Source organism: Mauremys mutica, chromosome 5, assembly GCF_020497125.1.
Source record: "Mauremys mutica isolate MM-2020 ecotype Southern chromosome 5, ASM2049712v1, whole genome shotgun sequence".
Lineage (NCBI taxonomy): Eukaryota > Metazoa > Chordata > Testudines > Geoemydidae > Mauremys > Mauremys mutica.
This window is the reverse complement of record NC_059076.1, coordinates 18784537-18794753: the sequence shown is the minus strand read 5'-3', so window position 1 is coordinate 18794753 and position 10217 is coordinate 18784537. Positions and strand designations below refer to the sequence as shown.

At 46.5% G+C, this 10217-nt stretch overlaps 1 protein-coding gene and 1 long non-coding RNA gene across 2 annotated transcripts in view; both read left to right on the top strand.

The window, feature by feature from the left end:
• Window positions 1–1874, top strand: part of CNOT6L (CCR4-NOT transcription complex subunit 6 like) — a 69558-nt gene extending 67684 nt beyond the window's left edge. The window contains exon 13 of the transcript XR_006579735.1: window positions 1728–1874. The gene's annotated coding sequence lies outside the window, so the exon portion shown is untranslated. The remainder of the gene's footprint in view (window positions 1–1727) is intronic.
• Window positions 1875–6459: 4585 nt separating this feature from the next.
• On the top strand, window positions 6460–9104 carry LOC123371856. The gene is made up of 3 exons (XR_006579959.1): window positions 6460–7173; window positions 7562–7702; window positions 8378–9104. It is a non-coding gene; the product is annotated as an uncharacterized LOC123371856 (long non-coding RNA).
• The last annotated feature ends 1113 nt before the right edge of the window (window positions 9105–10217 follow it).

The following is a 10217-nucleotide window of genomic DNA, read 5'->3' as shown; positions in this document are numbered from 1 at the left end:
GGTAGGAGAGATTGCCTGGATAACAGAGTCTGATCCAAAACCTGTTGAAGTCCATGAGAGTTTCTCCATTTAATTCTGTGGGTTTTGGACTGCTATATGCTTTATGAAAGGTAAGAGGTGTAATTATGTGAATGTCTAGTATCTAATAATCAGGTTTGAATACAAAAGCCACATCCAGTTCTTGCATGTGTAAAGGTTAACCCTTAAAGGTGCTGCAAGTTCTTGAGTATCTGTGGGTGTGAATGATTAGCCCTGGAATTGGGATTTACTAGATAATTCTATTGAAACACAAAGAGGAGGAGCATCCGGCTCGGTCCCTTTGTAGCGGTTTGGCTTTGTGGTGCTGACAGGGTAAAATACTAAACTAACACACACATGAGTGTTACAAAGTGACACAAGCAGATATTACCGTGATGTACACGTGCAGTAGATCTGCAAAGGTGCCATTTTTTAAAGTGCGCTACCACACTTGGCAGGCCACAGCGGCTCACTACCAAGTGCAAGTCTTCAGTTCATCTTCCTTCTGTCAAGAAATCCTGTTTCTTGGTGCTAAAAGGTCACGTGTGTCCCTCCCCTTTCCACTGGGAAGAGTACCAATCCAGTACACTGCTTCTGTCCAGCATGTGTACATCAGAAGCTAGGAGTCGGAAGTATCTCTTGTTACTGTTCTGTAAAGTGGCGGCTCCAGGCACCAGCGCTCCAAGCACGTGCCTGGGACGGCAAGCCACGGGGGGCAGCCTGCCTGTCGCTGTGAGGGCAGCAGCCTGCCGGTCCCGCGGATTCGGCGGCGGGTATGCTGAAGCCGCGGGGCCGGCGGACCTCCTGCAGGTGCGCCGCTGAAGACTGATCTCAGTACGGGCCTCGAGGATCTACCGCCTGCCGTGCTTGGGGCGGCAAAAAAGCTAGAGCCCCCCACCCTGGTTCAATAGCGCCTGTTCACAGTGCTAGAGGGAAGAGTGGCTTATTGTCGTCAACAGTGATGCCACTGTGCGAGCAGTGGCAACGTTTTTTAAGTTCACTGATATAGGTTCAGTGCTTTCGGAAGTTTACAGAGTCTAGAAGCAGTAGCACCCGCCAGCACAAGCGTTTTGACTATTTGTACTATTACAGTAGATCCTCGAGGTCCGTACTGAGATCAGCCGTACATGCATTGTGACGCGTGCACATGGAGATGGACTGTTTCTTCTGCTTAGACTGCAAGCTGAGGAGGGCAGTATGGTCCTCATTTAAACTACTGAGTGAACCGAGGCGCAGGGAATAAGTGACTTTTCCCAGATGTCACAGGGAGCCTGGAGTCCCAGTCCAGTGCTTGAACTTTCTGGCCTCGGCCTGTAACTAGATAGCAGACTTTTTATAAATGCGTTATTCTGATTGCTGCTGGGCTTTTCCTGCTTCATTTTTGACCCAGCAGTCACCTCGTGATATCCTGCCTGTTTAAGAGATTAGCTATTAATGTGGTGGCTAAGGAGTACCAGGAGAGCAAAGGGTAGTACACCGCTACCTCGATATAACGCTGTCCTTGGGAGCCAAAAAATCTTACCGCGTTATATTGGACTTGCTTTGATCCACCGGAGTGCGCAGCCCCCTCTCCCCCGGAGCACTGCTTTACCGCGTTATATCCAAATTCGTGTTATATCGGGTGGCGTTATATCGAGGTAGCGGTGTATTTAAAGTCCAATGTCTATGCAACTTTTAACATGATGACTTTTTTTTTTTTTTCTTTTAAGGTCTGACGTCTTACAACCTGCCGGGACCGGAGTCCCAACTTTCCAGTGATATCAAGCATTTGTTTCTCAACTGGATGGCTCATGTGGTATCAGACCTTGTGTTATGTTTATAAGACGCACACGGGATCTTTTTCAGGGGAAAAGGCAATACGCCCCATTTATTGGAAATACAACAATTAGCATATGCACTCATTCAGACCCCCACACACTGTCCTGCCAGTCGATGTTATAGTTACCAGGCTAGAGTCCGGATCAATCTAGTGGCCAGCTAGGTTTATCATGGGTAGGTAGGAGCTGGGTTCTGTCGATCCCGACGTGATGCTCTGGGGAAGTCTTGGCAGGACAAACCCAAAGTTTCATGGCAAGGCACCCTGTTTATATAGTGATTTTCCTTCTTTGGGGCCAATGAGTTTTGCACCATCCTGCTGTAATCGATTGTTTAACGAGTACTTGTTTTTTTAAATTGTCCTTCTCATCCTTTATCTTGTTCTTTCATCAGGTCTCTCAGGGAGTTTCCCCAGGCTGGTTTTGATCACCACTATCTTGTCCCCATTGATAGGTGCCTGTCTCATCTTTAGAGTCCTCAATCTGCCCTTCTCTGACATTTCAATAGGGGCGTGTTGCAGCCTTCTGGCGCCCTTGCGTCTGTCCTCGGTTCCTCCCTAGAACATCTGATTCGGTGGTGGCCTACACACATTCATCATTCACACACAAAACAGAATTGATTTACACAGAATATTTTGAACAGGAACATCAAGTTGCAAAGCAAAAGAAAAACAATCATTGCATTCTTTTACTTATTTTAAAGTGCTAAACCTGCAACAACGTGGTGACCCTAAAAGGTTTGATTCTGCCTTGAAACCAGCCCAGACACAGATTCTGGCTGATGCATCTCTACCAATGGCCCATTAGGCCATTCCTTTCTGCTTTCAGAAAGGGTGCCTGGCAGGATATGGTCAAATCATACACTACTACATTTAACACATGCTACATTATTATTCTTCATCCTTTTATTCTAAATTATATAAAATACAAACATAAAATCCTACTACTACACTTGGAGTAGTCAGATTGTTCTGCCTCTCGTTCCTCTTTGGCATTTTTCCAGGACTGAATACAGCAAATCCTGCACTCTCCCTAGGGAAGGAAAGTTTTGCTGGCCTTAATTCTTAATTCTTGGGGAGCAAGAAAAGATTAATTGGGACATCCCCTTTGATGTGGTGTCAACAGGTCGAATACATCAGGATGACCCCATTAGACAAAGCTGTGATGAAAACCTCTCTCTTGGAGATTGGGAGGAATGCCCCTTTGATGGGGGAAGTAAAACAATAGCGAGCATGGATTGGCAAAAGCCTTGGTCGTTATAGGTCTCAGTAATATGGCTCCCCTCTCTATGAAACACTCAAAAAGTATTGAAATGTTTGTATTGGTTTCAGGGCTGCACAATCAGCTTTGTGGCTTCATTCTGTGTATCAAAGGGAGGGAGACGTCCTCTCTCTTGACCAAATGGAACTGCGATTTCTGCTCAAACCTCATTTCCAAAGGCGTTTGTTAACTGGGGTATTTTTATGCGTCGTGAGGGCCACAGATCTGCAACAAGGTCTCTCTCTATGCAGCCGTGGAGGCAGACCAGACTTGTCAATCAGTGGAGAAGTGGCTCCACCTCTGAGAAACCTGTGAATTTTTTCATCTGCCTCCTCTGCTGCAGGTTGCAGCCCAGCTCCTCCCTGCTGTGGAGCAACGGGTTTTTTTGTTTTTGTTTTTTTTAAAGCTAACTTCAATTGGCTTAAACTCTCCAAATTCCCAGGGTCTGCCGCTGCTGGCAAAAGGAATTCCCTATTTCCCGTGGTCAGTCGGACTCTCCATGTGCCCTACTCACCCACACAGATTACAGCGTGGTGGTGAAGGGTACAACAAGAGGGAAAGCCAGACACTGTGTCTCCTGCACCTGCCCTGCTGATTGAGTGCCTGCATGGAGATCGTACTCTGCACCTATTCTGTGGAGACCCAGGGCCTTCTCAAGTGCTCAGACTGGGCCGGGGTTTCCTGCAACCTCCCTCACCAAAGCGGGAAAGCTCGCAGGAAACACTGGCCGCACTTCAGCAGCAAAATCTCTCAGGTCTGGTGCAGATGATGGCTCTCTCCCCTTCCTACCCCCGTGCAGGGAGAGTGTATGTTGCAGGACAACATCACAGGCCCAGAGAAGTTTCCTGCCTCAGTCACCATTATTGACCATGGAGCAGCTGCCCAGCTCCTCTAGGACAGGTATTGTGGTGTCAGGGAGCTACAGAGCAAGGACAGCTTGGTAAGGGGCCCCTGGACTAACCCTGCCCTCCTTTCCACAGTATTCCTCCCCGCCCCCCGCCTAGTGCTGGCTCAGGGCTACTCCCTACCAGCAATGTCAGCCCAGCGCAGCAAGCGGGCCAAGAACTCCTTTTTAAACCTCCAGGGTTGGAGGCTGGTGCCCCCAGGTGGGGTCAGCCTATGTCCAGACCACATCCAAAATCCCCCATGAACAAAGCATGCGTCTCTGAGAAGCTCCCGTCTGGACTCGGTCCATTGCAAAGCTCCAGTATGAGCTGCTCCTTTCTCAGGGCAAGAAAGCTGCTTGTAAGCGGTAACCATGAGGGCCTTCTCTCCTCTGGTGGACTCTGTCTGAAATTTCCCTCGGAGGAGGAGGAGGATCAAGGGCATCTTAGGAAAAGGCCTTTCTCAAGGTACGTGTACAGAGCCGGCAGCAGCAAGCCTCCCAGCCCGGCCTGACAGACTCAGGCGAGCAGGGCTCACGCTAGCGCTCTGAAAATAGCTGCGTAGGCAGCGCTTTGAAGTTGCAGCTCAGGCTGGAGCTGGGGCTCTGAAGTGTCTGGGCTCTCTGCACAGCTATTTTTAGACCACTGGTGTGGTGAGCCCTGCTAGTCTGAGTCTGCGGAGGAGAAGCTCGCTGCCATGAGCTGGGCAGACGGACCAGACGTTCAGACCCCTCTCTAGTTGCCTCAGCAAAAAAATACAAACAGGCTCTGGACCTGTCCCCTTCCTTCCTCTCATAGTGCTCTGAAATGGATGAAAAGAGAAGAGCAAGGCCCTGGTTGACAAAGAGCAGAACACGGGGGTGAAGGAAAAGAGCCCCCAGATCCCCTTCATCTTAAGAGATGCAAAGTGTTTCCCACCAGCAGCATAAATCCCAATACTCCTCTTTGAGGAGGGTCAGCTTTCAGATTCTGACACGGGTCAGAAGGAGGAGGAAGATGACTTTCAGTGAAACTTTTGGTAATAAGTCATTTTTGGAAAACTTTACCCATAATAAATGTCTAAGATTAAGAGTCCATTGTGTATAGGAAAATGTATCTGTGACTTACGTGAAAGCTTTCTAAATCACTTCTAAAAATGGATCTTGGACTTGAAAATTTTAACCTAAGTGAGCTAGGAACTCAAGTGCCACACTACCTCCTAGGTGAGATTGCTTTTCTGATACTTAGTATGTTTGTAGAACCAGTGAGCTCCATGCCTTTATATTAAGTGAATGTGTGGGCATGGTGGTATTTGGTCAGTAGATATTTCTCTCTGTTCTTCCCCCGTATGTATCCAGATAAAGCTTTAGAAAAGCCCTGTAGAAAGTTGTTCTCGAAAGAACGATCTCAACAGACCTGCATTTCTCATGATTGTTTATCAGTAGGATTGAAATGGTAAGGGCCTTTTGGGGCTCATTCAATCTCTCACTGCCTCTTATTTGGAATTTTAAACCACAGCAGATGAAACAGCAGCGTGAAGGGTGCTTTATCTGATTGTCCCAATGCAGACAGCACTGGAGGGAGCTTTGTTAGTCCTCAAGCTAGTGCTGCCTTCCCTCTTTGTTCAGTTGCTCCTGGGATCCCAATGTGTAGTGTCTCCTAGATAAAGGCAAAGCAAATTTTCTTGTACGTGGGCTTTGTTTTCATTTCATGTGCTCCAGTATCCCAATAGGTATGGGTGATATCCTGGCCCTGTTGATCGTTCGTTGGTTGCATATTAATTAGAGCACAACTCATGTCTTAGAACAAACTTGGTAAGTTTAATAAGAAAAATTCGGGGGAGTATTAGCGCCTCCCAGCTGTAAAAGGAGGAATACTTGCTGTACCTGCATCCGATGGGTGTGAGGATTAATTGTTTCAACATACCATGGGCCACAAATTCTGTGTGAAGAATGAGAACATAAAACTAGACTAAGCTTAGATTGGTGAGGGTAGAAATAAATTGAATTTCCGTGTATCATCTTTTGCGTCAAGCTTGGGAGTTATGAAGTGTTATGAGTTATAAAGTGCTCCTCAGTTGATACTTATAATAGTACTTAGAATTGGTTAGCACATTTTGGGCAGAAGGGAGAAACATCCAGAAAGTGCACAGATAACAGGTGCTTCCTGCAGCAGGCTAAATGCCCAGCATGTCAGAGAGGGGAATGACTGATCCTCACGGGTTGCGTCTGCCAGCTAGCTCTGCAAAGGATGCTATTGAGGGTTAAAGGAATTCCAGAGCTAGCCTGCAGCAAGGTTAATAGACTGACTATGGAAGTTATGTGAGACAGCTGGTGCTTAGCTCTAAAGATGGAAGAGTTCACAGTTCATTGTGCAGCATAATCCCGGTTTATTTTAAAATACTTCCTTTGTGAAAATAGTTCTGGGACAATGGAAGCAGGCCCACCGACAGCAATTCCAGGCCCCAGGGCACAACTGTCAATAGACCACCTAGAAAGGGACGGCTGAGGTTTGATTTGTGCAGGGGAAGCCTCGCGCTGCTGCTGGCCCGGCCTGGCATCGCCACACGGGCGCGGCGCTGGACCATGTGCGGCGGCTGGTGCGTGCACGCCTGACATTGGGGCGGTGCTGCACCTGCGCTGGCTGGTACCCAGTGAGCTGCTGCTGGCTGCACTGCTGGGCACGCTCTTCTGGCACAGCCAGGGCTTCCACGTGCCTGCCCGGCTGCCTTCACCGCCGCCAGTATCACCCCCTGTGCATGCCTAGGAGCCCTGCGGCCCACCCCCGTGCTTTAAAATTGTTCCCTTAGCCCCCTGCAGAAGGTCTGAGTGGAAGTGTCAGTTGTGAATTATAAAGAACAAGGTACAGGGCATAGCCTCCAGCAGAGAACACCCTGCAAGCCAATAGATAATCAGTCATGATTTCAAACACCTCCATGTGTGTCCTGACTTCCCATCTGACCACATCTTCTTACCTTTTCCTTTGTCCAACCTCTTTCCCTTCCCCTCCCCGTGTTAGCTCCTGCTCTTTACTTACATTTGAGTAGGGAATCTGACTCTGTGTCTACCTGGCTTTGGACTTAATGTTTCTTTTGGAGGTTTTTCTACAGAGTGGCTTCCCCTCAATGTCTCGCTGCAGTTGTTCCAGGGCTGCCACCGGATAGAGGGATCCACCTGTTAAGGTCGCTGCAGCTGTGCTTTAAAATAGGAAATTGACAGGTGAGTGAAAAGTCATCCCAGAACCAAGATCGGCTTTATCAACTCCTCTTTCCTCTTGTCTCACAGATGAGCTAAAACCCCGCCAGTCAGCATGCTAAAGGGAGAGAAGTATTAAACGTTTATAGCTGCTTCTACTTTCCATCTAAGCCTTATAAGTATCTGGTTTGTTTTTCACGGTAAATTCACTGACGCAAATGCTCGGCTGCAGCTAAGGAGCCAGGAGAGGATGAGCAAAGGTGACCTTAAACACTCCCTTGTTGCACTTCCCTGATCCAGGATGCTCCTCCGCGCAAGCTAGAGCAACTTCAAGGCGGTTCTAACTTGTGCCAGCTTCCAATAGTCCCAAGGAGTTGATATGCCCATAGGGGATCCGTCCCTTTTCCCCCAGGTCAAGCTCCCTGCGCCAGCGGCAAGGAGGACAAGGGTGACACAACAGGATCCCCCTATGCTCGCGTGAGGGCTGCTTTGCGCTGGTGGCGTGGCACACAGAGTCTGCACTGCAAAACCTGGGCCATTGAGTCTAAACCAGGTAGGCTGTGAGAAATTGGTACGCTGGTGCTCCTGCCACTGCCTTTGGGATTGAGTGGGCCCATGAACAGGCACAGCGCTGCTCTCTGCTTGGAGTCTATTCTGTATTCAGCATCTTTTTTTAAATGGGGCGACCAGAACTGCATGCGGTATTCAAGGTGTGGGTGTAACATAGAATATTGTATGGTGGCATTATGATATTTTCTGTCTTCTTATTTGCCCCTTTCCTAATGGTTCCTGACATTCTGTTAGCATTTTTGACTGCTGCTGTACCCAGAGCAGATATTTTCAGAGAACTATCCATGATGACTCCAAGATGTTTGGGTGATAACAGCTAATTTAGACCCCATCATTTTCTGCGTGTAGTTGGGATTATGTTTTCCAATATGCATCACCTCGCATTTATCAACATTGATTTTCATCTGCCATTTTGTTTCCCCGTCAGCCAGTTTAGCGAGCCTTTTAACTTAAAGTTCAAAGCTGACTGCAGTCTTGAGCGATTTCGTTTCATCTTCAAACTTTGCCAGTTCACTGTTTACCCCTTTTTCCAGATCATTTATGAATATATTGAACAGCACTGGTCCCAGTACAGATCCCTGGGCACACTGTGGTTTGTCTCTCCATTCTGAAAACTGACCACTTATTTCTACCTTTTTGTTTCCTGTCATTTAACCAGTTACTGATCCGTGAGAGGACCTTCCCTGTTATCCATGACTGCTTAGTTTACTTAAGAGCACTGGTGAAGACCCTTGTCAAAGGCTTTCTGAAAGCCCAAGAACACTAGATCCCCCTGGATCACCCTTCTCCAAATGCTTTTTGACCTTCCCTCGGAGAATTCTAATAGATTGACGAGGCATGATTTCCCTTTACAAAAGCTGTGTTGACTCTTCCCTAACATACTGTGTTCATCTATAGGTTTGATAATTCTGTTCTTCACTATAGTTTCAACCAATTTGCCTGCTACTGAAGTTATGCTCACCGGCCTGTAATTGCGGGGATCCCCTCTGGAACACTTGTTAAAAACTGGAGTCACATTAGCTATCCTCCTGATAGAGGCTGATTTAAGCGATGGGTTACTGTGAAAGTAGAATGAATTATATTGTAAAAATAGAAAGGATTAAAGAAATGCTGGATGTACCTTTTAAGCAGAAATGAGGAATGTTCAAATACAGGTATCAGGAAAAGAAACATTAAGGCATAAACAATGAGTCCACATAAGCTAATGGTGAAACATTAACCAGAGATTGGTAAAAGTTAGTAAGAAAATTAACTATGTATGTCTAGCCTCAGGTAAACTTGTCAGTTCTGTTCCCTTTGTTATCTTGCCAAGTTTACACCCTTTTTATCTGTATAAAATAAGGTAGTGTGGGCCTTGCATGGTGCTCACATTATCTGGGTGTTGTTAGCAGAGCGCTGTGCTAATAAACAGAGTGGTCTAACAAATTGTGAGTCCTGAGTCTGACTTTGACATTACATACCCCAGTTAGCAGTTCTGCAATTTCACATTTGAGTTCCTTCAGAACTCTTGGGTGAATGCCATCTGTTTCGGGGGTCTTATTACTGTTAAATTTATCAATCTGTTCCAAAACCTCTGCTACTGACCCTCAATCCAGGACAGTTCCTTAGATTGTCACTTTAAAAAGAATGGCTCAGGTGTGGGAATGTCCCTTACATCTTCTGCAGTGAAGACCAATGAAAAGAATTCATCACAACAGCCTTGTCTTCCTTGAGTGCACCTCAGTTGTCCCACTGGTTGTTTCGCAGACTTCCTGCTTCTGATGTACTTAAATTGTTTTTTGGCTGTTGGTTTTTGAGTCTTTTGCTAGTTCAAGTTTTTTTTTTTTTTTTTTTTGTTTTTGCCTGCCTAATTGTACTTTCCTGGTGGCAGGGCTACTGAATGAGCTCTTGTAAAAAGCGGGGATCAGAGGGGGGAGTAATTAGGAAGTGGAGACTGTGGCATTTCCTGCCACCTTAGACCAAAGGATGGGAAAGTCTAAGATACCAGCTACAAGGGACAACAGCTTGAACAGCCAAAGGCTTGGGATAGCAGCAAGTCCAGCTCTTGGTCAAGGTTTTCAAAAGTAATGGGTGATTTTAGGTGCTCAAACTGAGACATTCAAAGGCTCTGATTTTCTTCACGGAGCGCAGCACTTCTTGAAAATCAGACCCTTTAAAAGCGTCTCAGGTTACATATCCAAAATATTTTTTTTAAATCTTGGCCAAGTTCTGTAACTATTTCCTTTAAAACCACAGAATAACCTGTGGTGTGGTCCTCTTTAAGGGGACAAAAGAGAAATAATTAACATAGAAGCCTAATGGTTGTTCTCAGTAAAGACTGAGTGTTTAAAAGCAGGTAAGCACTTTTGAGTTATGAATGGAAAAAACATTTGAAAAGAGGACTTAATTAAAGGTAGAGCTGCTTGATTAGACCTCAGAAAACTGTAGGACTAGGTAAGGTTTATCTACTGCATACGGCTGTGCAGGGTAATGGATAAAGGATTTAATACAAACTCTCT